The following is an 8,205-nucleotide window of genomic DNA, read 5'->3' on the forward strand; positions in this document are numbered from 1 at the left end:
TTTTACAATAAAGGATGAAATAGTGGTAAATTGTAAAATAAATCAAATATACCTTCAGAAAGGGAGTGTGGGTCAGCATAGTCAAAGGAAGTAGAAGGTGAATATTGTCTGTGGCCCCGGTGCTAGGACAAGTGTTACTTTTGAAAAGAAAGACTTAAATTTTATTTGCTAGAGATATCAAAACTTTGGATTAAAATAACTACATCTATTTCTCTAATAAATTACCACAGTATTTTTGAGTTTTTATTTCCTGGTAATACAAGGACTTACAGAGTTGTTTAATGAGAATCATAAAACTCATTGTCATCTATTACGGTAAATGAATGCTAACACTTGAATATGTATTGTGTATATATCATGTATTAAATTATATCTAAGTGTAATATTAAAATGACAAGAATAATTCAGTATGTATATCTGTATGTTATGAAACTTGTAGAATTCTAATACTGGCTGCAACCTTGCAGATGGTTTACTAATGGGGTTCTCAAGGATTATGGCAAGGTCCGGAGCCATCTAGGATTACAAACAATTAGGTCTGGAGTTGTTCTTATTACAAAATATTCTGTTAGATATGGAAGTCATAATGACTATATTTGTCATAATGAGAACCCAGATAGGGATGGGTTGCTAATAGACTGATTATTCTCCCCCTCCCCGATCCTGATCCCTAACCATCTGATATCAGGTAGCTTTTTCCTTATTACATTAAACACTGAATTCTCATCATTTAAATGAACTCAGAAAAATTTAATGCATACTTTCCTAAGAAGCAAGATCCCAAATGTACCAAAAGTGCTGGATTATATCCAAGGTTTTCAATTTTTTTTCATAGCTTAGCTTTTTTTTCATAGTTATACCTTTTCTTCAAATAAAATATCATAGAGAGGCTCAATAGATAAAAGAAAGCGGGGAAAGAACATGTTTCCTTGAAACATGGTTGAGTGTTCTAGAACTACTTGTACTCTCTACTACTGTTTTTTCTTGCCTCTGAATCCATTCCTCATTCCCCTAAACCCTTCATACCTGATGGATATTTATATTTCCTGGAATGTTGTTATTCCTTGGCTTCTCAGCCTTTCATTCTGAAACCCATATAAAAGAATTAACTAAACAGAGACAGAGGATCAAACCATAGAGGTGGAAACTACCCAAATTATGCTGTGTTAGCCATAAATGGCAAAGTTACTACTTTTCAAAAAAGTGTCATTTATTACATAATTAAAATTTCCCAGTGTAACATGTTACTCTGTATGCTTTCACTTCACCATTATGAAAAGCATTATTCACTGTAAATCTTGACAAAGTCCCAAGTTACATACTATAAATGAAGAAAGGAAGAGAGGCAGTTGTAAGGAGAATAATGACAATTCATTTGAGGGTGGCTGTTTTCTCTTCTGCAATCACAAAGAGTAAATATGTTGTTTAAAAAAAATCCAGATGAATTTTAAATATTTTTTCTATCTTCTTGGGTATATATCTGCCTTCCATGTTTTTTAAAGAGTTCAAAATACTTTATTGAGAAGCAATGAGATTGAATTGATATTGTTTTGAGAGGAGATGAATAGGTGGAGAAATAGTAAACATAATCTTATAAAATATAACCTTAACCCACATTGCCTATTTTCTGCACATAAGAAATATTTTTAAATTTTATGTATCAGCATGCACTGTTTGTTAGTAGATTTATTATAATCTCTCACCTGACCTGTAGAATTGTAATTGTGCCTTTTATGTTTTATTGATGCTCATATTTGTCTACGTTTAAAGCCAGACTAGCTTCACATTTGAAGGCAAATAGTCCCATGAGCAAGAGCTCGCTTGATATCTGGTGTGGGAGCAGATGATGCAACTGGATTGTTTGCCCCTGTTTTGTGCTCGCTGCCCTCTTTACTGAGCTCGAGGAGAGCTTTTCTCTTCCTGGCATTTTCTATTGTCAGAACAAGATTCCTTTAATGTAAATACTTAATATTTGAAAGTGTAAAATTTATTCTACAACTGCTTTTCTGTGCTTTCAGGATGTTTGAGGCATGTGACCTTGCACTTTGATTGTTTTTTACATTATCTATCTCCTTTTTGTGTTACACATGGAATCTGATCACAGAATGTAGCTTATATTGACCCATATGCCAACAGAACTGTTAATCAAATCTTCAGCCTTTTCAGGCATGTTTGAGATGTTAGAGTCACTGCACTGATAAAAACACCTCTACTTCCAGTTTTGTCTATCATGTCTATCATGGCTATGTTGTCTATCATGGATAAAATGACACACTTATAAAATGCAAACAAGCCTAGCTTTGAGCCCAAGACTGACTTTATATTTTCAGCAACTTTCTTGGTATATTTTGACCGTGATACCCTCCCCGTCAATCTTGCTTATGGGGTTCTAACTGAATAAGTTGTCTGTAGGAGATGTAGTTCTTGATCAGAAGTGTTAATAGTAATGCTGTTTGCTGATGTAAAAATAGCATGCTGACTTGAGTTTGGTTTTCACTTATTTTTTATGAGAGTTTTTTATTTTCTGTGAGAGTTTGAGGGGGAAAAAAAAACCTGTAATTTCTCCTTGTGACCCCAGGATTTATCATCATGCCAAGATATGAAGAAATAATAAATATTTCAGAAAAAAATAACAAGTCTATGAAAATATTTTGGGAGCTGTATTCTGTATATTTCAAAGACATTCTCCTGTAGTTTCATAAGTCTTGCCACATTAAAAGAAAGAAAGAAGGAAGGAAATAAGAAGGAAGGAAGTTTTGAAATTAAAAAAGTAAAAAGAGTGCAATTATAAATACAAATGAATACATAAACAAAAAAAAATCCTCATCATCAAATTGTAGTATATTCTTAGTCAATACTTAATATCACCCTCCACTTCACTGTAACCTTAAATTATACAATTGGCCACTCCTTAACTTTTAAAATTCCAGCTGTTCATAATGTCTATAACCATCCACTGTTCTTGTCTTTTCACTCATATTCTGATGATTATTTTCATTCTTATCTTGATTTATTTTTTCCTCATTCTTAAACCCCAACTGTCCTCAATGCTGTTAACTCTGTATGGTAATAATTATCCAAAGAAATATATTTTTTCCTCTATTAAATACCTTCTTAACATTTAAAGACCAAGAACAAATGACACCATCTTCTTAAAAGTATTCAGGTGCCCCAATTCTAACTATTTATTCTTTTCTACATATCTATGATAACATTTTAGATTATTTTAGTCTTTCTCTACCAGATTGTGAACTTTTTAAAATATTTTTTCTTTTTAATTACAGTTGACATACAATATTATATTAGTTGCAGGTGTACAACACGGTATTTAGACATTTATATAACATATAAAGTGATCATTCTGACAGATCTAGTACCCTCTGACATCATACATGGTTATACAGTATTATTGACTGTATTCCTTATACCAGACTTTACAGCTCCATTATTATTTTATAACTACCAATTTGTACTTCTTAATTCCTTTTTCTTTTCACCCCTCGCCCCATCTACTTCCATCTGGCAACCTCAAAATGTTCTCTGAGTTTGTTTCTGTTTTGTTTGTTCATCTATTTTATTCTTTAGATTCCGCATTAAGTGAAATCATATGGCATTTACTTTCTCTGTCTGACTTATTACATTCAGCACAATGAGGTCAGTCCATGTTGTTGCAGATGGCAAGATTTTATTCAATTTTTTATGTTTGGGTAATGTTCCACTGTATACATGTACCACCTCTTCTTTATGCATTAATCTATTGATGGACACTCAAGTTGCCTCCATTTCTTGATATTGTAAATAACGCTGCAATGAACATATAGATTCACATGTTCCTTTGAAGTAGTGTTTTGGGATTACTGGGTCCTTCTTTGGTCTCTTATTATAGCCTTTGTTTTAATGTCTATTTTGTCTGTTAGAAGTACTGCTACTTTACCTTTTCATGTTTGTTCATTTCCATTTTAATGAAATATCTTTTTCTGTCCCTTCTGTCCCTGTCTGTGTGTGTCTTTCAATCTGAAGTGAGTCTCTTCTAGGTAGCATATGTAAGAGTCTTATTTTCTTAGCCATTCAGCCACCCTTTCTTTTGATTGGAGCATTTAATCTATTTACATTTAAAGTAATTGTTGATAGCTATGGAGTTATTGCCATTTTATTAGTAGTATTTTTGATCTTTTGTTTTCTTCTTCTTTTTAAAGAAGTCCTCCAACATTTCTTGTAACAGTCATCTGGTGTTAATGAACTCATTTATCTTTTCTTGTTTGGGAAATTCTTTATCGATTCTAAATGATAGTTTGCTGGGTAGAGTAATCTTTGTTGTAGGTTCTTTCTTTTCATCACTTTAAATGTTTCATGCAATTCCTTCTGGCCTGCAAAGTTTCTGTTGAGAAATTAATTGACAGTCTTATGGAGGAGCTCTCTTATAGGTAAATAATTGCTTTTCTCTTACTACCTTTAAAATTCTCTCTTTGGGGACGTGGTTCCATAGTGTAGCAGTTAGCACATCTGCTTTACATGCAGAAGGTCCTGGATTCACACCCCAGTGGAGCTATGGTCCATAGTTTATGGCCATGCCACCCTTAACAAGCCTGATGCCTGATCTTGGAAGCTAAGCAGGGTTAGGACTAGTTAATATCCCAATGGGAGACCACTTACGGAAACCAGGTACCTTTGGCATAAAATAATAATAGATAAATAATAATAATAATAATAATAATAATAATAATAATACATTCTCTCTTTGGAAGAGGAATGGAGAAGGTGCGGCAACATCCCTGATCAGCCTGCCTGGAAGTACTGGAACTTCTAGCAGCCAGCAGCAGGGCCCAGTCATCAGGGCCGAAAGCAGAGAAGCGCTACAGGACCTCAGAGAAGCGACAGTTGATTTTTACCTAACCTGGTTGCAAAACCAAGGCTGCAGCCCCCATCTCTCAACCCAGAGGGCCTTCCCCCCATACCCACTGATACCAATCACTGTGGAGCCCCAGGGGAATCTGAGAAAATGCTACCGAAACTGTTGCTAACACAGACAGGAACTAAAACAGAAAGTAGCAAGTGTGATTAATTTCTACAAGAAAATAAAAAAGACATTTAGGCTTCATATAAAGCAGGGATTCAAGAGGCTTAGACACCACCTAAGTGCCTTCTTTGCAGCAGGCTAAAGAGAGACCTTTATATAAAAAATCTTTCTGGAAAAACAACAGAATGCACTTTTGTTAATACCCAGGTGGAGAAATAGTCCATTAAACACCACAAACAACCAAAGTGAGATGGAAGCTCAGAAAGAAAGAAAAATCTCCAGAAAATAAGCTTACAGACATAGAAATATGGACTTAAATGACAGAGAATTCAAGATGCTACTTCTTAAAAAAACTCAATGAGATCCAAAACAACTCAAATCAACAATTTCAGGAATTCGAAAAAACAACTAGATGGGCAGAGCAATGAGATTAAAACCCTCAAAAGGAACCACAAAGAACTTCTGGAGATGAAGAACACACTGCAAGAGTTAAAAAATGAAATTGCAAACTTGGGAAATAGAGTCGACCAAATGTAGGAAAGGAACGGTTATATCAAAGACAGAAATCTAGAAATAAATCAGAAGAAAAAAGAGAGAAACCAAAGAATGAAAAATAATAAAAGATAAATTCAAGAACTAGCTGATACTATTAGAAGAGGAAACATAAGAATAATAGGCTTTACTGAAGGCGAGGAAAAGGAGCTGAGACTAGAAAGTATTTTCAGACAAATAGTGGACGAGAATTTCCCAAATCTAAGGAATGAGCTGGAGCTTAGAATTCAAGAAGCCAACAGAACACCCAATTATATCAACCCAAAAAGTCCTTCACCAAGACACATTGTATTAAAACTATCAAAAATCACTGACGAAGACAGAATTCTCAGGGCAGCCAGAGAAAAAAAGATGGTAACTTATAAGGGAAAACCCATTAGATTATCATCAGACTTCTCAGCGTAAACTTTACAAGCCAGAAAAGAATGGAATCAAATATTTAAACTATCAAATGAAAGGAACTACCAGCCTAGAATAATGTACCCAGCCAAGCTCTCCTTTAAATATGAAGGAGAAATTCAGACCTTTCCAGACATATAAAAATTGGAATTCTCCACTATAAGGCCTGCACTACAGCTCACCTAACACAAAATAACAAAACAAAACAAAACAAATACATAATTAGGGGTAAAGTGACTATCAGGTAAATAGAAACAGAGCAGTGCAACTTTTACTAAGAACAGAGCATTATAAGCTTAAATAATAAGAAGAGAATTGCTATAGCAAGATAGTAATGAACATTCAGCATACATAGGGACAAATTGAGACAACAATGACTGAAAAGGAGAAATTCAAAGATCCAAATACGAAAAAAGGGAAAAGGTATAAGGCACACGCAGAAGAAAATGGATAACTGTATATATACATAACAATCCTTTTCATATTCGTAATGGTAACCACACACCAAAGATTCAGAACCAAAGTATATAACATTAAACAAGAAGAACCAGAGGCAAAACCCACAAAAGCCAGCCAAAATAAAGAAAATAGAAACACAAGAACAAGGAAGAAATAGAAACATCAAGCTACCAGAAAGGAAAAGATAAAATGGCTATAAGACCTCATATTTCAATAATCACTCTAAATGTAAATGGACTAAACTCATCAATAAAAAGGCACAGAATTGCAGAATGGATCAAAAAAATAAAACCTAATGATATACTGCCTCCAGGAGAAACATCTCAGCTCCAAAGACAAACATAGACTGAAAGTGAAAGAGTGAAAAAGATATTTCAAGCTAATGGCATTCAGAGAAAAGCGGAGTAGTGGTACTAATATCAGATGAAATAGACTTCAAAATAAAAAAGGTAAAGAAAGATACTGAGGGACACTACATAATGATAAAGGGAATCACGCACCAAGAAGACATAGCACTTGTTAATATCTACGCTCCCAATCAGGGAACCCCAAAACATGTAAAGCAATTACTAACAGAACTAAAGAGAAAAACAGACCAAAACACCATCATAGTAGGAAACCTAAATACTCCACTGTTGGATATGGACAGATCATCCAAACAGAAAATCAATAAGGAAATAACATCCTTAAATGACATATCAGAACAGCTGGACATAATTGACATTTACAGAGTCTTCCGTCCCCAAACAGCTGCTTATACATTCTTCTCTAGTGCAAATGGAACATTCTCAAGAATCAACCACATACTGGGACACAGAAATAGTCTCAACAAATAAAAGAGGGTTGAAATCATACCTATAGTCTCTGATCATAAAGCTTTGAAACTCGAGATCAACTGCCGAAAGAAATCAGGAAGAGCCACAAATACGTGGAATGACTGGGTTAGGGAAGAAATAAAAAGTGAGTTCATGAGATACATAGAAATGAATGATAATGATAGTACAACATATCAAAACTTTTGGGACACAGCAAAAATGGTCATAAGAGGAAAGTTCATATCATTACAGGCCTATCTCCAAATACAAGAATGAGCCCAAATAAACAACCTAATGCTTCATCTTAGAAAACTATAAAAGGAAGAACAAATGAGGTCTAAAGTTAGCAGAAGGAAAGAAATCGTCAAAATTAGAGGAGAAATAAATGAAATTGAAAACAAAAACAAAAACAAATAGAAAAAATAAATACAACAAGGAGCTGGTTCTTTGAGAAGGTTAATAAAATTGGCAAACCCCTGGCTAGACTCACTAAAGAAAGAAGAGAAAGGAAACAAATAAACAAAATCAGGGGTAAAAAAGGGGGAATTATGACAGACACTGCAGAAATACAAAGATCATACAAGAATACTGTGAAAAAATATATAACACCAAATTTAATAACCTAGAATTAATGGACCAGTACTTAGAAAAATACAATCTTCCTATCTGAATCAAGAAGATCTGGAAAATCGAAATAGATCAATCAGCAGTATGGAAATTGAAACAATCACCAAAAACCTGCCAAAAAGTAAAAGTCCGGAATTAGCTGGCTTCACCAGTGAATTCTACCAAACATTCAAAGAAGATTTAATATCTATTCTCCTTAAATTCTTCCAAAAAATCTGAGAGTAGGCAATACTTCTCAACTCATTTTATGAGGTCAATATTACTCTGATACCAAAACCTGGTAAAGATAACACAAAAAAAGAAAACTACAGACCAATATCTCTCATGAACACAGAT

At 34.1% G+C, this 8,205-nt stretch overlaps 1 protein-coding gene across 1 annotated transcript in view; it reads left to right on the top strand.

Moving 5' to 3' along the window:
• The window catches only part of SNTG1 (syntrophin gamma 1), a 510,335-nt gene that overhangs the window by 611 nt on the left and 501,519 nt on the right, over positions 1–8,205 (top strand). The window lies entirely within an intron of this gene.

The sequence above is a fragment of the Pteropus alecto genome, unplaced genomic scaffold (genome assembly GCF_000325575.1).
Source record: "Pteropus alecto unplaced genomic scaffold, ASM32557v1 scaffold62, whole genome shotgun sequence".
NCBI lineage: Eukaryota > Metazoa > Chordata > Mammalia > Chiroptera > Pteropodidae > Pteropus > Pteropus alecto.